This window comes from Rhamphochromis longiceps, linkage group LG8 (assembly GCF_057381845.1).
Source record: "Rhamphochromis longiceps isolate RC_006_pf linkage group LG8, R_longiceps_female_GT1.1, whole genome shotgun sequence".
NCBI classification, from domain to species: Eukaryota; Metazoa; Chordata; class Actinopteri; order Cichliformes; family Cichlidae; genus Rhamphochromis; species Rhamphochromis longiceps.
The window spans coordinates 23,999,344-24,023,206 of NC_140564.1; the positions used below are offsets into that span (position 1 = coordinate 23,999,344).

Sequence of the window (23,863 nt, forward strand, 5' to 3'; positions counted from 1 at the left end):
GAGACAGAGGAGACTGAGAGGGTAAATGAGCTGTCCATACATACACATGCAGCTGTCATGTACCGCAGCCCCAGACAGACTGCAGGCGGATGACAAAGACAGACAGGTCGCCATGATTTAACAACTAGAGGACGCTAGGTTACACGTGCCTTGGGTTTGTGTTATAAAGCTTCCCTTTTTCGATGGGTTAGTTCTCGCAAATGACAAAAATAGATTTCTTCATTTAGAGAATAGGTGCACATTAACCATCTCTAAACTCCACCCATACATTAAAATAACTTGCCTTCACTGTTCCTCCTGTCCATACTGCCTGTGGAGAGAACCCAGTCTGATTTCAGCATTCTGATTTAGACAAACCATGAGGTTTATTTCCAGAGTTACAGTCACACTGAGATGGTTTTGTTTGAATTTTTTAGGCTTTAATATATGCATCCTGGAGAATTTTGCTTATGCATATCGATGTAAGCTGTTTTCCCTTGGCTATTTTACTTCTACTAAGTCTTCAAGTTCATTGCGGTGGACTGGAGCAAAAATATCATGTTGCATCAAGAAAACAGTTTTATATTGCAGGCAATAGCTGAAGAATATATAGAGAAAAAAAGACACCATAAAGAAAGCTAGACTTTATAAAGATTTTAAAAGAGACTAGCTGGACTTGTATAACTTTTAGACTGTTTGGCTGTATTCTCTAGGCACACGTTGCTGCCATTAATTTTTTTATTGTACTCTTATCATATTATTCCTATATCTACTTATAGGGACAGGCCTGTAGATTATCCACATAAATCTTTTAATGCCTTGTGCATGCATTTTAAATCCAACTCCCCGTGATGAACTCAAAAACTGGGCAAGTAAAATCAAGAGCATCTGCATAGCTACTAGTAGCAAGTGCAAAAATACAGGCAAGAAAAACCTGAACCCTTGACCCCCTGTGTGAGGGGATCAGGTGGCTCCGTTATGCTCCGGGGGCTTTTTGCTGGTGATGGTTTGGGTCCACTTGTTCCTTTAGAGAAAAGGGTCACTGCAAATCAATACAAAGTTGTTCTGAGCGATCACCTTTATCCTGCGATGAAACATTTCTATCCTGAGCGATTTCTTCAGCGTAACAATGGCGGCATTGAGGGGGGTCGCTGAATGGTTTGGTGATTATGGAAATTATGTGAATCATATTCTTAGGCCTGGGTAGTCATGGGAGATTTTAGTGCTCTCCACACCATATTCAAAACGCCCATTTAGGGAATACCTTTAGGAAGAATGGCATTTCTTCCCTCTAGTACAGTTCCGGAGATGTGGAAACTAAATGCCAAGGTGCATGAAACTCTTCTGGCAAGCAGCTTCTCACTAAGACATGCTATATGGGGCTTTCCTTTAATTTGTCACCCATCGCGGAAGATGTTTTTTCAGTCATTTTTCATGAAGGCGTGACACACATTAGATGAATTAGGCGAGCTGAGTAAAACTGCACGTATGTGATTTGTACTTTGGCCCACCAAGAAGAGGCCTCGGGGCTGTTAAGATATTTTGACGCAATCCTCCACGGCTGTGTGTGGCGTTCGAGTCTGCCGTTTCTCCTGGGAGCATTGATCCCGCATAATGACTTTTGTGGAAAAAGCTCTTTCCACAATGGACAGCCTTGTCTTGTGCCATACTCGTTATCAGGTTTAGACAACACAGGGATGGAATATGAACATGCCAGCGAGTGAAATAATCCTTTCCTCTTTTTCTTCTGAAAGGTAGATCAGGTTTTGTCACTGAATCACTGCAGAAAGCTATTATGCTGAAATGATATAAAAACAAATCAATTTTTCCTGTTCATGCATGGTTTCACAAAACTATTCCTCAAGCCCGGAGGAACAGGCACAAAATTAGTTTGGCTGAGCGTGGCCGTTAATACGGCGAATGGGGGGGAACCATTTGGGAAAAGGGATGGTGAAATACATTTTTTTTTTCCTTTTATCAATGAGAAGGCAAACAGAGTTAACTATTCATCCAGGCTTTATCACTGGAGACTAAATGAATGACTTCCTTTCTCTGTGCTTTGCTGGTCTCCAGAAAGGTTAAATGGGTATATCCTGCTGACCCTCTTCCCCACTTAAACCATAAACTTGACCTTCTTCGGGTTCTTGCTCTGCAGCCGAGCCGACTGGTCGCCTCCTGGAGGAAAAGTTCAAGCTGAAAGTAAAAGACCGAGGATGTTTTTTTCCCAGCATGTCAGGCACAAAGAAAATAAAACAGGTAAAGCTTTAAAAAGTGATTTCATATTAACAATAAACAGCAAACTGGCATACGAGTGGAAAATTCAAGACAAGAGCATTACGACCCACTGTCCTGCCCAGTGCATTGTAGTCAGACAAAGACCTCAAAGCTGTGTTTCTGGTGAAAAAGCAGAACAAATGGGGATTACAATATTTGAGGAAATAGAGTCTTTCAGTTGACCTACATCCCCCAAAGAGACTCCAAATTATAATCCGAGCATACATGTTCAGCTATTGAATTTTTAGATTCTGTATCAACACCATGAAATTGTGTTAGATGGCAACTAAATGGGCAAAAAAGGGAGATTAGTAGCTTGAGATACTGACAGCACTCACATGAATCTAAAGGTTGAAATGAAGGCTGAGGGCTCATGATTTCAATTGATTCTATTCTCTTCTAACTCGACAGCTTTAGATAAGAAAATCAACACATGCAGTTACATTTGACTGTGACGCTAAAAACAAACAAACAGAAGAATCCACGACTAAAAAAGTGCAGGCTGTATTAAATCATTCTTCACAATTTAGCAGCAGCCTCTGCAGTTTTGATTAGAGTATTCACCGAACCCTGCACTTTAACACTCTAAATCAATTAGATGAACGAGTGTGCACGCACACACACACACACACACGCACATTTCAGCTGTTTAAATCCAATAATGATTTAATGCATGGGCATCCTCTAGCAACGACCAGTCCAATAATCATACACGCACACAAACAACATCCATTAACGGCTTCGGCGATGATAGCGCAATCACTAACAAAAACCCCCAAAACTTTTCAGTTATTTAAATGCGTAAAAAATATAGATTAAAGTGGCCACGCTGAAACTTTCAGGCGCACAATTTTAAGGCTTTTATTTCTTTGTTGATTAATGTCAGAGCATTAAAAAGGAGAAGTGCAAAGTAAAGTTGAACTTCCTTCTGTTTTTCTCGACTATTTTAAGGTTAGAGTAACCACAAGTTGGAAACAGATTCGCAGTTATTCCACCTACGACAACCACATCTCCAATATGTATGAGACTTACAGAGTCGCACAGAGACTTGATTTATTGATTTGTTAATATGCAAATTAACTCCTAATTTGTTCCTCCTTGTTTTCTCATCGCCGTTCTTTGTGGGAACTGACTTTACTTTGCTTCTGCCCTTTGCCTTCTATACAAATACGCACGATCATTATACTGTATTATTGTTGACTGTTTAAATAGCGTGTCTCTGTGTGTGACAGAGAAAAAGAGAGAGAGAGAACACTTGTGTGTATGTATGTTTACGAAGCCTCAGGAAATACCAGGACAGACATGCTGACTCTCCAGCACTTCGGGCCCATGTGACTGGAAACACACAGGCCAGATTGTTTGCATGTTTGCTTGAGGGCCGTGATAAGAACATTGGGTTAGAGAGAAATATCAAAGCAGAACTCGGCATCTGAATCTGGCCTCGCACCAAAAGAAGCGGTCCGGTTTGACTGCTTATCTCCCGTTAAACTTTTGTTTTTGAGCGATCAGCCACCCTGATAATTTGCGTGATGACTCTTGCGTTCGTGTCCCCGAAGCGATCCAGTGCAGTCAGCCTCCATTGGCTCCCTGTTCTCATTACATTAGCATAATGCAAATGCATTTAGAGTCGGTAACCTTGCTGTTGCTCAGCACTATTTACAGCGTATACACACAAGCGCTGTGAGAGCTGCACTGCTTGACAGTTTCTCTTTGGCTACATGCCTCTGATACATTAATACATTAGTGCATCTGTTTATATAAAGAGAGGTAAGACGAGCGGGAAACGTAGCACCCTTTAACGTAACAAATAGCCATGTGACTTTTTTTGCAGTTAAAATTGAGTTGCGTATGATTAAGATGTTACTGGAGCTAAAAGACAGTTTCCTCTTTTTTCTAGCTGACATCAAAACATTTTTTAAGTCATTTAAGTCCTGCCCTGTCTTGTTAGAGGTCACTGGAAACCCAGCCGTGGATCGTTATGAAACTCAGGGGTTTTGAGTATTTTGAACAAAGTATCTAGCCTCTTACCTTATCTCTAGGGTTGCCAACTCCCTGAAAAATAAATAAGGGACACCTTGTGGCCAGGGCCGGGCGACCCAGTTGTCTTCACCCTTCCCAGTGTGGTGAATTTTCTAGCTCTTTTTTTGTGTGTGAAATTATTTTTTTAACCATTTGACTTGAAGTTGATTTAAGTAGATGCATATTCTATTCTTTGTGATATGAACACATGTGAAACAAATGATCATTTAGCCATTTATTTTTAGCTCAAAATGACAACATTAACACAGTAAAACAGGTCTCTTTCTTAAACAGAAGCCTGTCATGCTTAACTTTTGAGAATATAAGTAAATCTTTCTTTAAAAGCACTCTGTCCTGCTTAACTTAAAATAATAGAAAACAATAGAAAGAAAAATATTCTTGTAACAGTGCACATTTAGTGCATTTAGTACAATTGGCTTCAGTTGAGGTATTATTTCAGCTTTTCTAATGCTAATCAGCTGCTCCTGTTTGTAAACCCGCTTGTTCCCATGATTACGCATCATAACTCATCATCATTATTCATCTATGTATTACTTTTATGTATTAGTCATCAATTTGTTGTAATCATCTATCCTTGCAGTTGTTTATTACACAAAATAAGTTATATTATCACACTTCTGGCCACATAGCGCTGATATTCACTGCACATGCCCATATTAACGTTTTCCAGCCAGGTGTTTTCCTTTTCCCATTCTTCCCTTTCTCTGAGGGGAACAAACATTGCTGCTCTAATGCTGGGCTCACACTGTGCGATTTTTGGCCCATTTTGAGCCGATTTTTGAGCGATCGGACCGATTTTGGCCTTCATCGTGCGTCGTGTAGTATACGTGGGGTAACGAGAAGTGATTAACACCTCACGACCAGCTCCCGATCATCAATCGCTCGTGAGGGTGTCACCACAGGGGCTCACTGCTCACGCGCAAACACGTAAACGTTGGTGTAAAAGATGGAGCAGCACGGCAGTGCAGCGTGTGATCTGGACACAAGCGACGGAGGCACAACTTGTAGAACTTTGGAAAGCTCATCCGAGCCTTTTCGATGTGGCATCACAAAATTATCACGACCACAACAACCGTGAAAATAGTTGGATTTACACTGCTGCTCAATCACAGCTGCCTGATCAGTGTTTTTCATTAGCAATTTAGCAAAGTTGATGGTAGTGGTGTGTCTGTGTGAGTGAAAGACAGAGAGAGCGAGCGACAGATTTTCTGTTATAACCTTCATGTTATGGAGGCACAGTGTGAGCACTCAGGTCGCATCAGAGCATCGGGCGGTATAGTGTGAGAGTACATCGTGACATACGAACTTCTAACCCCTGCGAGTCAATCGTGCAGTTTGAGCAGGAGCTGAATAACGTGACTGAAAAAAATCGCACAGTGTTTGCCCAGCTTTAGGTGTACTGTCATCCGAGACTTGCACCGCAGAGTCGGCGTTTGTTCCCCTGTTGGCCATGCTTCTTGTTGTGGTCATCTGTTGTCTTCCGGTATTTTCTCCGCAAGCGACCTTTCCTCGACCAATGAGATGAGCGGTAATCTGAATTGTCATACTCGAATTGTCATAAGTGTGCTGTCAGCTCATTGGTCACAAAGCAGGAGAGGGGCTGGGAATTATGTTTTCAAACAAAGTGTTAATTCCATAAACATTTATAGACTACTTTTGATTCTCGCTGTATTACGGGACAAAGTGCGTCCCTTATTAGCTCAATACGGGACGTGTACTTTTGTTTCGAAATACGGGACGATTCCGTATTTTAAGGGACGGTTGGCAACCCTACTTATCTCTTAATTAACTGCATGTCATCATTAGAAGCAAATAAATTAGATTAACATTGAAAGAGGATGTGGAAGATTCATTACATCCTTCGGCCTGTCAAAGTTGGTTGTTGGCACTCAGGGAGCTTTCTGGCTGGTCTTTTGTGCACTTCCCGCTTTGATACTCTCACATCAGCAGTAACATCTCACATGGATGCCATTATAATGTCATTAAATGCTGTGTCCAGCAAAAGGTGCAAGCAGCCAGTCTGAATAATTAATTCCTCCTGTTCGAGCTGCGGGGACTCTGATCAGAGCTCAACCTGGTAACACACTCTGTTATGATTGGCTAAAGCAAGGTCAGTGTCTTAAGAGACCTTGCTCTTAATATCCAGCAGCAATTAGTGGCTGCTGTGCGGGTGTTGCACATGTTATTATGTGATAGGGGAAGGAGAGTGACCGCGGGTAGAGATTTAATGTTATGTTTCTGCACGCTGTCACCAGGCAAAATGAAGCACAAATCAAGTGGCTAGCACATAAAAACACTGTTTCTAAAAGGAAGCAGGGTTACAAAAACTCTGGAAAGCTCTGGAAATAAGCAGTGCAACAAATAGTGACAGCTTAAAATGTGAGCATGGCAGTTCTTGGTAGAATACCTAGCATGCCCATCAGCATTTTACACCCTGGAAATGAGGGTGTCCTCTCTCACAGAAATGACGTCTTGACTACCGCTGGTTGGTGCGTTTTGGTGTTATTTTGGCTTATCATGCACCATTCACTATTTCTGTCCAGGTGTGTGAAGAGGCCTCTAAAGGCAGTTAGGTGATACATGAATGCAGGAGCGGAGGGATTTTACTATGGCACAGAGGGAGACTTCTACATCAGCTGGAAAAGGTGTTCTACAGAAAAATGTGGAAAAATCTCTACAAATGTTTGGTTTCCTTTCTTGTATTCAAATTCCAGCAAATCAAAGGGGGATATTTCTTTCGTTCTGAATAGCAACACCTATCTTTTAGGGGAAGACTACAGTGAGTCAAGTAAGCCTCGAATTTGAATAAAACACTTTAGGGTTGTGTTAAAATCACAGCTGCACAAGCAAAATTAACCATAACCTTAGAGTCAGTGGCAGGGTTTGTTGGGAAACCAGACGGGTTGAAGACGTTCAAAGGGTGATGCTGGTGGGATGCTAATGTGGGAACATGTCAGGTGAAAAGAAGCTGCTAATGAGCCGATGACCGCTTCGCAACCCACGAAGGACAAGGGTGTGACTAGGTATCGACTGAGGATCGGAATTGCAGGGAAACTATCCATTCCCACTTGTAGGAAAGATAAAACCGTGCAGAAAAAAAACAAATACAGTCACAGAGAAGACTGCTGTCTCCATCCGAACACAACAGCAACAAAGGAGTCAAACAGAAACTTCCAGTAAAATGACCATGAGACGGACTCCGCGCAACTGAGCGTCGACTCCCTATGAGTCAAGCCATTGTGAGGCGTACAGCGCACAAGTCTAGTTCCCAGTGAATCAGAGCAGTCAGCTGCCATCCACCACCTCAAGGCACAAGGCAGTCTAGCACAGGACTGCAGACATGTGACCAGATGTCTCACACAACCGCTGTTACTGTACTGAAACACTAACAGTGAGCTCTTAGATAGGTCCCGCCAGTGTACTACCATCTAAACATGTTTGAACAGGTTTTCTCAGTTTATGCAGTTTGGATACATACTGTGAAGATATAGCAGGTGTTTGTAAATCTATAGATAACTGTGACTTTTGATTTACAGTCTGCTGTCAAGAGGGCGCAGTGACATCAATACTGTAGCGGGAGTTTGTCTGAGGCCTTGCTGAGGACACCAAAATATCTCTCCACTTCTTCTGCCCCCCTTCCACTGACAGTGATACACGGCATTACAGCTGTCTAAATATTACTTCTTTTTTCCCCTCTTCATCTTGCTCCTCTCTTGCCTTTTCTGTCCCTGTGTGAGCTCGCAGACTTTGACCAGGATGAGTTTAGGAGGGACAAATGTTCAACTGGCGCAACTGTGGATGTCCACATTTGGGGCACCGTTGTCTGTCCGGCGTTCAGCTATAACCAGCCACACACCTGTGGTGTTACTAATCTTGCAGCTAACCATGATTTAATTACTCCCAAAAATAATGTTTTTACAAGGCAGTACCAACGTGTCAGTATATCAGCTTTTAATGCAGTTTATATAAGAAGCCACACTAACGCTAATCTCATAAAAGGACAAACAGAGCCATTGAAAGTCCTCTGCTCTTTACTTCATTAGTGGCTCAGCTTGCTCTCCTTATGCAAAGAGTCCCCAGGTGCATGAATGTTTCATGGCCACCCTTGCTGCCTCTGCTCAGATTCAGTCTTTCCTCCCTCCTCCCTGAGGAAGCTCAAACTCCACTGTCAATTGCACTCACTTACACTCTGCTATCGTCATCAGCAGCCAGGGGGAGAGGCGGCACATAAGACAGCTGTTTTGCCTTGATGACTCAATCATCCCCTTTAGTGGGATTAGCATCAGTATCATCATCCTTATCATAGCCTTTGATCCCAAAATTACCAAACAAGTCTGAAATTGATGACAATCAGCCTGTCAGACGTAAATTCACAAGTTGTCAAAAAGATCGGACTTCGCTGTATAACACTCAGTCATGCCAGATGCTACATTATACATTTGAAGTATGAAACGTATCAAGTATGAAGCTACTTTAAGGCATTTCACACTTTAATGTGACAAAGTTGTGTTTGTCGTAAATCTATAAATATTAAGATATCAGCTCTAGATCATTACTATTTATGGCCCATCCAACATAAGACTAGTGCCAGCAGAGAACCAGTTGCTAAGTAGTAAACAAGAAATGTGTGTCTAACCACACCTCTGAAGCATTTCATTGGATCACATAAATAACAATTAACTTTTTAGAGGTATTAGTAGATGTATTTTCAACTTCTAAAGAGGCACGCTAGGCGTTTTGCATTCTTTTCAGTTGTTATGCTAAGCTTAGACAGTTGCCTCTAGATCTTTCTATAACACATCCATGAGAGTCTCCTGGATTGAGTCTTTCTCCAGACAAGAGGACACTATTCCTTTAAATCTGTAGCTCATTTTTCTGGCCACTTTTTGCACTTTTATGGATTATGTTTACGTTTAAAGGTTAAAAACTTTTCCTTTTGTACAAACGCAGGTGTTAAGGAGCAACATCATTATTCATTCAGAGCTGTTTGTGGCCACCTGATAAGTGCAAGATCAAAATCCATGTTAGCTCTGTTTTTGGTCTTCACCATCTTCTGTCGGTTTATTTGACTATCCAGACATTTGAAGACATTTGAAGACAGTCTGTTTTTAGGTGAACAGCTCCTTGCAACAGCAAAAGGTCAACTGTGAGAATGAGTGAAAATGAGAGCGTGAATCAGACAACTAAGGTGTCGGTCACATAGTCATTAGGGACTGGGAAAAATGTGTATTTCCTATCTGGTTGGTGGTTACTGGGGGTAGCTCGCAGTCAACAGGTGAAATTATTTGACTATGATGCACCCAAAACCTGCTTGTGATTGTGAGCGGTTGCTAGCAGATTGTTGCAGTTACCCATAGTTCACCTAAAAGACTGACTTGTCTGCAAGCAATCACCATTTAGGCTCCGAGCTATAAAGAAACCAGAACTCGAAATGGAGAATTTTGTCTTTAAAATACAAGATTTTTCTTACAACTGCAACTGACACATTGCTTAAGGTGCAACTTTAATTCTGAAGTACAATCCTCGCCTTTACCAGTTTACATTGCACTCTTCACAGATCTACTACAGCTTGGCGAGCAGTTTTCCAGTGTTATGCAAACAGATCGCAATCTTCCCATGCAAACTACTGGTGACCGCGGCAACCAGCTAGCAACCAAAAACAACTGCAAAGTGGTATTTATTGCAGCGTCGTATACCTCTCTGCAACAAATTTTACGCCAGTGACCGCCTGCAACCTCCAGCAATGACTAATCAACTAGTAACAGAATACACACTTTTCCCTTGCTATCAGCGGGGCACTGAGCAATCTCTAGGCCCACGCAATTAGGGCTTTAGCGGTCGATTTAGCACAGATACCAGTGATTTCCAGATGCACAGACTGATCTCTAGACCTGTGTGACTGGGGCCTATACAGTGCAATGAAACTCTGAACTGCTCTGTAAAGTCGACAAATATATCCGTACCTTATTATCAAATTACTGAGGGGCATCACTACGATCGCACTACAACCTCTATCACGCTATTACTTTGTTTTCCGATGACCGTTTCAAATATTGCATGAATTACGGCCACTTGATGTAACTTGATGAATTTTAACTACAGCACATAGGTTCAGGGCTCATATTTGTCATCTTGCTGTGAATAGATTTTTAAAACGGGTAATCTGAATGGCAGTCAGATCAGCTGATGTGCTAATTCAAGGCCCTGCAGTGGTGCCAGTATAATCATTTCATTAGCTTTACACAGACACTTTATAAATGGAACAGTTAAGCTGTGTGGAGCTTTAGCTTGTTGGGTCTTGGTCATATTTTACAACAAAAATGTACTAATTTGATGAGGCCCTAGTAAAGCTTTCTAACAAAGAGGAATTCAATAATACAGTAGCGTGAGGCTATAGAAAGGTTAATGTGGTCCTATTTCGAGGCAGACCATTCACAAGCCAGCAACATGTCAATGCCAAGTGTTTTTAAACATATTACAGCATGTCATTAATTAATTTGTTGGCTCGTGAAGCGTGGCTTATTCAGGCTATTCATCATGAGCAGGAAATTGACAAGTTCTCCGTGGATGGCATGTCAAAGGGATATCAGCTTCAATTTTGCAGCAGTGGAAGCAAGCACTACTTCATTTGTTTAATATTATCTGCCTTTCTTTGTTTGAGCAGAGTCGGGTTGATAGCTTATACAAAGACAGATGAGATGTAGAGGACGATTCGGCAGGGTCACAGAGCAGTGGGGAGGTGCGTCTCAAAGCCAAGTGTTGGTTAACAGCTTCCTCCTGATGTACGTTGACTCAAGCAAGCTGTGGAGAACATCTGTCCCGAGTACACAGATACTTTGTACCGCCACAGTCGACCTGTCAATCACACACGGTCAGGCAGTCACTGACATGCTACCAGTGGTTGTGACCACCTCTGAGGATACATGCACGTATAAGCTGACACATCTACATTTGCATGTGTCTCTGAGAAAGGGGATATGAAGCTACATCTATTTTTAGTACAGTACACTGAGCTCTGCCTCTGTTACGCTGGTCTGTTCCTAGGACAGGCAGCTAGGTCATCTGCAGCAACAGAGAGCGCCGGGATGGAGAGATCTGGCCGTACTATCTGACCCCAGCACTCCAGCTCCTACATCAGTGGGAGACACTTACAAGATTCCTGGGCGGCCGTTGGGGGAGGCTATCTGGAAAGAAGAGATGCTTTCTTGACGGATGCTGTGCTCATCCACCTCTTTTTCTCTCCAATGACTAATGGGCTAATAAGTCAGCTGTCACACTGGCATGCTATCTTACAATTTCTCCTGGGAATACCACCCCACCGCAGTCTCAGCCTGAAAAAGGGATTTGTCCAACATTTCCAACCTTCATTTTAACTAAAAAAGAATACAACAAAAAAAATTCAAATGAGCATTCAAATTCAAAGTCCAAAAGATAAGATGATAGAGAGATCTTAAGCACACTGCAAGAATGAAACCTCGAGTGCTATCTTGTCGTGCCAAGTTACTCAGCCGGTACCGTACAGGAAAATAATCTATGCACTCATCTGAACAATGCACCTTTGAGTCAACAGTCATCTTGACACAAAGCTTTAAGTGCAAAATCCTTGGATAACTGTTCACCGACAACAAATGTTGTTCAAATAATTCCACAAGGTTTCTCAGCGAGATCAAGTAATGTTTGCTGTAGCCGCTTTCACACAAGTCGTGTCATTATAAACCAGTCAAATACGATCCAGCATTCCCCCGACTGCTTTTGGACATTCCAATCCCACTGCTGGTAATAAGCAGAGTAAGATTTTTAGAGAACTGGGATTTTATTCAGAGAAGCTTGCGTTGAAACAGAATTTCATTAAGGGGACCTGTCTCTTGAATTCTGCAGAGAGCAAAATAGTTTTGCACTAAACTCTTGGTACTGATGGTTTAGATAAGTACGGCAAATATTCACTCTCCATGGTTACTGCACTGGAAATATCTTGTCATGTCACATCATGTAAGTTTGCTTCTGTTATCTAGAGGAATAAAATGCAATTACAGACAGCAAAATGGCCCCATAAAGCAAGGTAGTGCACCGTTTACATCGAGCTTAGATTGTTGTAACCAAGCAGACAGTGACGGACAGTTTAAATTGTACTATAACAAGCGCTTATTCACGTTTTCCACTATACTCCTATGTTTTCTTTCTAATTAAGCTTGGTGCTTTTCCCTAAAAGATTATCATCAAAAAAAGATTACACATGATCTTCATTTCTGGGCCATTTTAACTCGCGCTGACTTTGGGAAGTCTGTTGTGTATAACCCTGCATTCAAAGACAATCTCTGTATTTTTTGTTGTTTTTGTTTTAACATAGCAAACACTAGTAGAAATGTAGATTCTACTTTATACTAGCTAGCTTTTAGCATGTAGGGTATATAGGCTACAACAGCCTCATCACACTAATCAGTTTAACAGCTACTCATTCAGACCTGTGGGTATTTGGGATGAACAATAAATCCTGACCGCTCTGCCACGTGACTGGTTAATACAGTACTTCCACTTGACTTAACACCAGCCAGGGGAACAAGGGAGTTGTGATTGGGCCTGGATGTGAAATGGTTGCAAAGCATTAATTTGGCCACGGCCTGTTTTATCAAAATGCCTCTCTGTTGTTATAGTCAACAAAAATCTCTTCAGGATAAGAGTTCACTCGAATAAGTGATGATTATCCTTCTAATAGGCTTGAATATTTTCAAACCTGAAGTTAAGTGGCAGGCTCTGCTCCCTTTGTTTGCCTGAGCAGGGGGAGGTGGACATGTGTGCAGAGGCAGGGGCTCTGAGGCCAGGCCCTCTATCCTTCCTGTTCAGTTACCAGAGGCCTCTCACTTATCAGTTCCAGATCTAACAAGAACAGAGAGAAAGTCAGACCACTGACAGGAAGGAGATTTTTTTCCCCCTCCCCCTTTTTCCTTTAGCGAAGTTAACAGAATGTCTGCACCTTCGGATTTCGCAGAGGAAAGCAATTACTCATTAGAGCTTACACTGGCAGTACAGAGAAAAAGACCAACCTGGCAACCTTTAGATATCAACCCGGTGAAATGAAAGTGGGTGCCTAGTCTGCTTTGTAGAGAAAGACCTAGTCGATTAATCAATTAGTAAAACAGAATGCACCCAGCCAAGAATTTTTACACTGGTTTATGCAGCAAAAATTGCCAGACAGAAGCACCAGCTCCTCCTCGCTGAATAAGGTTTGGTTTGATACTGTTTTCAGACAAGAAATCTGAATATATCCCCTTAAGCTTTTACTTTTTTGTGATGGTCTACAGACTAAAGAAATGGCTGTAAAACAACTTTGATTTAGTAAATAAGGAGTTATGCTGTAAAAACTACTAGCTGCAACCCAACAAGATTTACTCCCAGCTGATTTATGTGGCTATCAGCCACTATTTACACTCCTCTGTTTGAGACTGTTGCTATTTCTCATGGCTGTAGCCATATCATCAACCCCCCTCCACTCCATCGCTCCACAAAGGCACTGTGAGAGGGGAAAAGTCTGTCACTGAAAATGAGAGAGAACTGACTTTGAGGCACTCGTGTCATGTCCCCGTTCATGTCACATCCCCCTTCGTTTCACTTGCTATCACCGTCTACCTCGTCTGACATTTCCACAATAATCACTTTGGTTTATCCCACTCAGCTGTGTGGCAGGCAGATGCTTGTCACAGCACCGTATTTCTCAGCATTCACACTGCTCTAATCAAGATTAACTACTCTTATCTATTCAGTGTGTGCGTGTGTGTCCTGGATGCCCCAATTCCTAATCCATAGCTGCATTGTATAATACAGTGGACAAACCAATTACATTCGCTTTCCACAACATAATTCTCCCCCTTCAGCGGGATGTACACTGAGCTCCATATTGCATAAGGATGAGCTGGTGGCTCGCCGATGAAGAGGATAGTTGTGACCTTCTGCATGTGTGTGTGCGTGCCTGTGCTCGGACTGCATATGGAACATAAGCACTTTGTTACACAGAGCCTCCCAGGAGCTCCTGATGAAATCAACATGTTCTGTGAGAGGAGAGCTGATGTTGGCCACACACAAACTGCTGCCATCACATGTTTACTAAAGACCCTCGAGTACAGCGGAGGACAGCGCATGCCAGTGCAAACAAAGCCGTGGTCTTTATATCACTGTAGTGACAAGGGAGGCAGATATCGGTTTCCAGTAACGAGATTTGTTTGATTCCTGCTTTGATACATATTTTCACACAAAGCAGCATCTGAGCTAAATAGGGAGTTCCCAGCAAAGACCGTTGAATTTTAGGATTTTAAAAATAATGTGGACACATATAGTTGTGCGCTCGGCTTTCAAACTTCACGAGGTGTACATTTTTATCACCTATGTTTATAGGAAACAAAGTAAATGAAATCATACAATAATAATGCGAGTCAGTCAGAACACCTCTCCCAGATGTTCTATTTTATGTTCTATCTGTTGCAGTGTTTACTCCTGTTTCCTGAACACCACATCAAAAAAGAGATATTGACATTCTCTGACCTTGCTAGCCTGTTAACTCTGTGTAAGCAAGCTTCATTTTTGCAACACATTTTTCCAAAATGGGAGCTTTCACCTGCTCCCTTATATCCCAGGATGTGAAGTGGATTTTACACCAGATGCCCTCCCTGACGCAACCCTCCCTGTTTAAGACCAGCACTAGGAGTACACTTGTGAGCCCCTGAGGCTTGATTTGCGCCTCCTCCAGGGATCTCTTACATAACCATAAAGCCCCTAACAAAGTTTAAAAGTCAGTGTTTTCCAAAATATTTGACTATATACTATTTGCTTACAAATCAACAGAAATGCATAGATACAAATGTGGACAGTGCAACTGAGCAATTAACCCGCGTTAGCTTCCCCCATTAAGGATTCTCTGATTCGCTCAACACAGGCGATCTCTTTTGACTTTCACACAGTTTAGCCAATTTAAATGGTAACTGTAAGCACACCATCAGGATGTAGAAGGTTAATTTAAAACTTCAAGTGGCAAACAAATGCAGCCTAAAAAGAAGGCTGGGAACAACTTTAATGAGCGCATTTGTGTAATGATAACATGCAGCAGCGAGCTCTTTGCAGAGCGCTCACACTTCCTGCTGTGGCGCAGATTTAAATCTGAGCTTGGCTATGTAAACCTCCGCCATATATGTTTCAGAAAAATAAATTACTCACCTGTGTTATTTTCAATCCTTGACTCTTCACCACTAAGGACCCCCCCCACCCATTCACACACCAGGAGGAGAAACACTCCAGTGTCTCAATTCTTCTGCCCCTGAGAAAAATCAGAGAAAGAAAATACATCAGGCGTCGCAGTATTATTTACCAATCTCCGAACACTGAATTATTACATTTGCATTATTCTCCTGAAACTCAATCTCATTCAGTGATTTCACTTCTCACAGATTCCTATGGGCTTTGAGTGGCTTCCATCTGCGCCTCGCTTAACGTGATACACTTCTTCCCAGCACGGATAAGCTCCTTCACGCTCCCGTGCCCACAAAGGACAAATCAAAAGAGCAGCCGACACTTCACACGACCAGCATGGCATCATAAACATCCACCACACGGTAAGTTCACTGCCGTGGCGCATTCACAATTCACTCCCAATTGACAGATAAGCCTATTAGGACGGTCCTTTACTATAGCTTGGCACCCAGTCTGGCAGGCAGAACTCCTGCATATACCCAGTGATATGCAGACCCTTAAAAAAATGACCATATTTTCTTTAAGGGTGACTGGTGAAGTACAAAACCTATAAATCAGTTAGGGAAGAAAGTAACCAGCAGCTAATTTTAAACCAAAATATATATAAACATACTGCTTATCATGTAGGGTCCACACAGTTCAGAATCACGTCTTTTGTTTGTTCGCACAATTAAGTTTAGAAGCTTTAGTTCCCTTTGTGAATTCATCATGATAAGGTGTCCAACTACTGGGATTCAGCAAACACTGATGTCAGTGCTCAAACAAACGGATGACCTCAGCAGTTTGTTGTCCCACAAACTCTCAAATGCGAAGACAAATTGTAGATGTTTAAGCCTGTCATTCAGATCTTGAGAGAGGGCCATGAGAGGGTGCAGAGTGCAACTTAAGTTCCCTGCTTTAAATGAAGGGCCACATCAAGGTAGTACTTGTAAATAGTCATCTCTTAAGGTAGTAGTTTCTCAGTTTGTTCAGAGAGATGAGGCTCAGTCAGGTCCAAAGAAAAAATAAGTTTTTGTCACTCTTAAAATGTTGAAGTATAAAATTCCAAGGAGCTGAATGAGTTATAGAAGAAAAGAACAAATTTAATGGCGTTTTCATCAGGTGACACGTAGCATACTAGCCATTTCTGTTCCCAGGCAGGTTTTTAGTGAGCTCATGCTTTGGTTGACAGGACAAGGCTAATACCCAAAATCTAAAAACTGTCTAACCACAAAGTGTGTTTTAGCATTCAGCGAGAGAGGGTGGTCCCTTGTGTCTCGCACTTTTTTAATCCTATTTTTATGATTGGAAGATTTTTCAGGCGGCATTTCTCCCCTGTTGGAAGTGCCGCTCTCTGAAAAGAGAAAGTGGAGGAGCGCTGGGGGCTCAATGGGTCGGGAGAGAGGAGGAGGAGGAGGGTTTGACGCTGGGTGCCTCCTTTTTAAAGCCAGATTCTCCCCAGATACCTCTGTGCTATTCATCAACAGCTTTTCCAGGGCTGTGAAAAATCAATGTGCTCTGCACTGCAAACAGTTCATAATGACAGGGGATGGAGGGAAAAAAAAGCTCAACTGCAAGAGAATTGATTTGTTTAAGTACAATAACACGGTTCTGCAGCGTGGTGAGGAGGAGGCTCGAGCACCCAGACAAAGACTGACTGGCAGTATGAAACCACAAGCAGTAATTGATAAACTGCTGGCAAAGTGCAAATACAGAAGCCTGTTATCTAATTAAAGGAGTTTTTCTCAAAATTACAACCTGACAGAGGAAAATACATGATGACTAAATGTCTTTTCTAAGATGGGTAAACACGAATAAAGAGCATAATAAGATTACTCAAAATGTGAAAAACAGAAGATATTCTCAAATGAGATGGCGTATCCAGAGGAATTCAGAGATTTTTTCGTCAGAGTTGATGAATATTTTCGAGGTCAAAATAATATCAGTAACTTAAAAATGTTTGCTTTTATTCTAACAAATACCCCCAAACGTGTCCTTGAACCGACTTGCAACTTAAAAACAAATAATTTGTACTTTCAGCACTGAGTAAGTAAAGTCACTTCAAAGGGCACACGAGGATGGTTTGATGGTACACAAAGCTGAGTCATCACAATGTTTCAGGATGACATTAGGCTTCTCCAAGGGAAAGGGGGAAAAAATCACAAGGTGAGGTTTTCGTCCTGATGCTGCAAAAGCCAGAAGCCTGGAGTAAATTGTGTCAAGACAGGCCAGCACAATAAAACATTTCTCCCTGCTGCTTTTTAAGCTGGCCACAGAGGTGCATTTATCATTGTTATTATTCCTTCAGAGAGGGCCTCCCAGGTTTAATTGGGTCCTCATGGAGTCAAAATCCCCACTGTTGCTGAAGCCACTGGAGCTGGACAAACTTATTCCTCCCAAGTCAGCAGCGGGTTTTACTGGCTGCGTCAATGAACAGTCATTCAGTGCAAAATGGCCATGAAACCCGCTGGCGAGCCAGAAGGGCAGTGGGCTCTCGGTGCCACCCGCTAAGCCTCGACAATGGCATGAGAGGGACACCTGGAGAGAAGCACTCACCTGGCTCTGCTCTCAGCGCTGTGGGGAAAGCTCTCGAGAGCCATAGGGTGTCCGTCTATCCAGCCAGTTCTCCGGGGCCATTATTCCCAGTGAGCTGCATTTGCATTTTAACTCGTAACTACAGCCGGATTTAAATGCATATGGATATGAAAGCATGCGAACAAATGGAGGAGGAAAAGGATTAAAGAGATTTTTAGGTCTTAATAAAACAATTAGTGAAAATGATAAGCAGCTCAAAAACATAAACACAGAGAGTTGCTTTAGCATTAAAAGTGATGAATATGCTGAGTGTAATTAATTATGCCATGGGTGAGCCTTCTTTAAAATCCACAGTATATTTAGCACCCGTTTCCCTTTTTTTAATCACTTCCCTTCTGACAAATATGTACAGTGACTGGAAACTAAAATTCTTAAAAAGGAGATAAAAACAGTTTTAATCAACTATATTCTTAATAAATACCAGCTTTGAAACGTTTGAACTCCCATTCACCTCCCTTACTTCTACTTAGTGTTACCTTGGCACATGAATCACCATTCCTGCTTTAGACCACTTCCTGTTGTTGATATAGTCAAGACATGCAAGATCAATCAAGATATGCATCTCCTCTTTTCACAAGCTTTCTAAAAAAGGCACTTCAAGTCAAAGGAGAAACAGACAGTAACAGACTACTTGTTTGCAACGATTTTCATAATCGAAGCTAATAAAAACTATAAAAAATGAAGCACGGGAAACACAGAGGCAATCGCCTCACTTTGCAGCACAGTGAGTTTGTTTACGTATACACCAATATTGTAATTAGAGACAAATTAATTGAGGTTTCTGCCAGCTGTCATGTGATAGCATAATTATGTTATTTTTTTGTGGAATTAAGGTTAAAAGTCAATATAATTCTTTCATATAAACCACAGTAGGGTAACAAATGAAGACTAATTAAATTATAAATTGATTGGTTTAAATGACTATTTCTGTAAATAGATCTGATAGCAAATTTTAGTGCAAATACTACAATTCAAGTAATATTTAAAAGGCAGTTTTATGGATTTTAGAACAAAAAACCAAAACAAACAAAAACACATGGTCACTAATTAATGACACGTAGTTGTAGAGACCAGAAACAATTTCCAGCTTTATTCGCCTCACATATGTCCAGTTATTTGTGGTCCACTTCATGAATAACAACATGCTCACAGTGTTGCTGGCAAATAGTCATATGCATACTCACAGCCACATGCTAATATAGCATTACCAAGGAAGCTCTTCAGTGTGCATGAAGACACAAAGTTTACCCATGTTTACAAGGGAAGCACCATGAAAACATAACAGCAAAACCTAATCTGGTACTTAAATTGCCCTCACCCAGAGGAAAATGCCCATTTTACAGAAGCTAAGTCATTAAAGCTAAAGCTAGCCAGAGCTCAAAGCCAGACACAAGCCAGCAGCCTCGGTGTGAGCAAATTTTTACTACGGAGAAAACAGAAACCAAACTCCACGAAAACTGATGCTGCTTCACAAATTACAACCTTAGCAACAAACCAAGTTACTTATTAACATCTATGTGTGGTGGCTACTGATTTTTTCACTAGCATTAGCTAACATCTGCGTTACAGTAATCAGAAGATTTAATGGTTTATCCAGTTTTATCCAGTCGAGCTGGCCAACCAAGCACCCGCAAAAATGGCTGACACCCTAGCGTCATCTCTCCAGAATTGTTGACATGTTTCCTGATTACAATAAAAGAATTAAATGCATCTGTGATTTTTTTTTTCAATGACAGACACATACGGTACACAGACTGTTATTAGCATAGCCTGTTTTGTTTTTGTTATATTAAATTCAGTCCAGTTTATTTCATAGTTAACATCAAATTTTTGCCCTCAGTGACAGTATTATGAACCCAAGGATGCAACTTCTTGAGCATGAACTCAGTTTGCTTTTGTAAGAAAAGAAGTGAGCTTGAAACCTTAGGATCAAGAGTTTGACCATTAAAAGTTGTTTTTCTTCCCCCTGATTAAGATTTCTTTTGTGCTTATTTCCTTTTATTCTAGTCCATAAAGTGTTCCTTGATGTCCTTGAATAGGATGTTCAGACAATCTTCTGTAAGTACCTTAAATGTACGTGGAGGTAAAGCTCATGATGCTGGTTTAGCTTTCATTTTGGAACCCTGACTACACACTGAAGAACAGAGACAATTATTAAGTGTCAAAATACTTGCAGGGATGGGAATGCGGTTGAAAATATGCTTCGTTTTGGAGAGCAAATCTGACTCTAAGTTGGCTATTACCCATCTATCGTTAACTAACAGCTACCTTCCTAAACTAGCAAAACAATGTCTTGCATGGATAAAGCAGTCCACCCAAATATGTTAAGAAATTAGCTTCCAGGTTTCAACCAGGAACAGTCTGGTGTATCTCTCATCGCTAATATAACTGAGGCTGTTCTAGGTGTTACACAGAGAACTCTGTGTAAATTAATAAATTATAAATGTTTTGAGTTAATACATTTTGAATCATTGTACTCAGTGTAAGTTAGAAAATACTGTATAAACAACATAAAGCTCTTCTCAAGAATGAATTTAATCTGTCAATTTATCCTACAGGTTATATTGTAGATACAGTACACACTGTAGCTTAGTGCCTAATGGAGGATTAATTGGACACTATCCCAACACACATAATGCTTCCCTCAGAGGACATCCATACAGAGTGAAGGCACAAAGAGTCACACCATTTTTTAGAGGTGAAAAGCCATCAACATGAAGCATGTTGATGCACTGAATGAATGCCGTAGAGATGATTACAGGTTTAGAGATAATGGTTTTTACCATGATACATTTACAGGGCATGAGACGCCTGCTCAGTGAGCTCCCCGATCTTCACTCTCTGCTGATTAACACAAATGCTGGTGCCTACTTAACCACCATTGCTGCAATTACATGGAACCTCTCTCTCTCTCTCTCTCTCTCTCTCTCTCTCTCACACACACACACACACACACGCGTATCCACAACACACACCCTTGTGCAAAAAGGTGCAGTTGTATATATACTGCGTGCTACCAGATCAGGATCACAGCAACTACCAATTATGTGTCTTATTTATGCAAATTCAGGTAATTTACTTCCTGCTGTGCATAACTTCCCAATGTGTTTGCCCTCTAGCATCAATTGTCTGTATTGCTAGATCACCTAAACAAGTGAAACAATTGAAGTCGCCCCCCCCTCCAAAAAAAGCTGATCTTCCAAATGAGAATAATTCAAAGGTTAATTTAGAGGTTTATTATAAGGGATTGTAATGTCTATCGCTTAAGAACCTTGATTCAGTCAATTAAATGTCTGCTGAGATCAGGGAAAGGCAACAGTCTCAATCTCAGTCACTAAAACAAAGCACTTCCAAAGTGTTCAGCAATGAGCGCTCCTCACACAGAGAAACTATGAACAAGTGGGTCACAGGGAAAAGTTAAACGGTTGCAAAGTAGACAATGGCACGTGTTTGATCAAATGTGGTCTTTACTGTGTGTTTACTGAAGCTGTAAATGGTTATTTCACTCAGTGCATCAGAAGTGGTGCCCAAATCAAGAAAAGACCCGTTTATGAAAGCCGATTGTCACTTTAACAGACTGTTTTTCTATTTCCAAAGAGTGAGACAATGCTCATGAGTCCTGCATGAATTGATGGCTTCAATACTGTTTTTCCTCCTACTCCTCTCTCTATACCATATCTTGTTTCAAAGGCGAGAGCAGCCCAAGAGGGTGCTTGTGTTTTTCTTCCTTTGTTTCCAGTCTTTCTGTATCAGAGTGAGAAGGTGGTAGCAACTCCCACAAGGGAGATAGAGCTGGAGTTGTAGACTGCTGGCAGAGTGCTAAAGCAAAGAAATGCTGCACCGTCTGACCAGCGACATAAAAACAATGCCCCTCCTGCCTCCTTTACCTTGTCCTGCTTCATCTGCAAAGCAAACCTGCAGCCATAGATTCTTCCTTGGTCACCTGGCTGTTCTTACTGTTTCACCAGCCTGTGAAGGGTTTACCAGAGGTGAAAGACTTCATAATGTGATAAAGACAAGCAAGGCAGAGAAAAAGAAGGAGATCCTTTAGCCAGCAGCAAATTAGAGGTGGATGTGACAAGCCCTTATGTGTGACAAGAAAGAACCTGTATTTGCATTTTTAGCCCTCATTCTTCATCTCGTTCCCTCATCTTTGCTTCCTCCGTCTCATAATAAGGAAAAAGCAATGTGTGAGGGGGCGGGGGGGCATATACACAGAGGAATCCAGGGAGGAAAAAGAGAGCACATTACTATTGGGAGGGGAAAATGATTAAAGGGTAAGATGAACACAATCTGCTGGTTCCAGAGGAAAAGGGAAGGAATTTCCAGAACCAATAAGCAAAGCATCACAAGTAGACCTGCCTTCATGTTCAACCATGACCGTGCTGGCCAAAGCACATTTTCTACATCTGACTTTTTGCACTAGCATGTATGTTTAATACACAGCCAACCATTAGAAGTCCTTGAATATTGATTTTTTTGTAAGGCACTGCTATCTTCCAATTATTGAAAATATTACAGATTTGATACAGAATTGCACATGTGGGCTTCTGATTGTTGCAGTTAACCAGGTCTAACAGTGTTACGATGACTCGGTTGCAAAGGCCTCTCGAGGCGAAACGGGCTAAGAGAAAGAGAAGGAAAAACAGCAACATCAATAATGAAGTGAAGGAGACGGGAGGAAGAAAACAAAGCCGTTCATAACAAATGAGAAAACAGGCAGAGCGTCTCATTGCGAGAACGCTAACGACAATCAATTAGCAATTCCTCATGATCTTGGATGCGTCGGAGTATAAGGTGTCTTAATGAGTCCCATTTCCATTAGCTGCTCGACTCGAGAGGCATAAGGAGGAGGCTGCTTCACCAGCTCCTCCATCTCAATGCCTAATGACTGCGAGAGTGGATTACTCCATCAATTCCTTGCTTCTCTTTGTTTATCCCCAGCGTAAATAATGGTCAACCATTACAATGCATTAAGCGGGCCACTCTACACAGAGCGAATGAGAGCGAGAAAGAGGAGCACAAGTGCTCCAGCAGCATCCTTCAGTGATCTCCAGGAAATCGGCTAATACCAGGCATGCCATGTGGCGGCAGGGCGGGGGTCGGGGTTGTGGGGTGCGGCATCTGATGCTTGTTGAATATTTGGCTGGTGTTTACTGGGCGCTATGTTTAAAGAAAAGCATCAAAAAGGTAAGAACAGAGCACAGAGTGAGCCATATTACCCTAAAAGATTAGTTCAATAAAACCACAACCCACGCAGAAAATAACCCGATAGGCTATCTGTGCAAGCTGCTCATTACAACCCATAGCTACATTTTTAATCCCTGGTCAATCCCCAAAGCTCTTGTGGCTGCAGGTTGTGATGCTATTACAGAGGTAAAAAGTCTGTGAGAGTGGGATACTGGGGTGTGGGACCTGAGATGCTATGTGCACCTATCTGTTTTTGCACTTTCATAAAACAAAAATCAGTTGAAAACAGGCCGAATTATCTATTTTGATGCTCTGACTATCACAGCCTAATCTAGTTTTGCCTCCATTGTATTTTCTGACAGAATGACCCTTTAAAAAAAGTTACCCGTTTAACTCTTTGGATGATTCATAAATATCTTAGATATAATCTGTACTTTTTATGTCAGTTTGCTCTGATTCGAATCTTACACAATCAACACCACACAGAGTACTGTTCGAGTAATACGACCCAAATAATCTCTCCTCCTTGTTGCAACGCCTTCACCCCGGATTGTATCGATCAATATTTCAC

At 41.6% G+C, this 23,863-nt stretch overlaps 1 protein-coding gene across 4 annotated transcripts in view; it reads right to left on the reverse strand.

The window, feature by feature from the left end:
- LOC146663725 (zinc finger MIZ domain-containing protein 1-like) overlaps window positions 1-23,863 on the reverse strand; it is a 111,487-nt gene that overhangs the window by 68,733 nt on the left and 18,891 nt on the right. For 3 of the 4 annotated variants that reach the window (XM_085416604.1, XM_085416606.1, XM_085416605.1), the window contains one exon: window positions 15,496-15,595. The exons of the other annotated variant lie outside the window; for it this stretch is intronic. The gene's annotated coding sequence lies outside the window, so the exon portion shown is untranslated. The remainder of the gene's footprint in view (window positions 1-15,495; window positions 15,596-23,863) is intronic. 4 annotated transcript variants of the gene reach the window in all.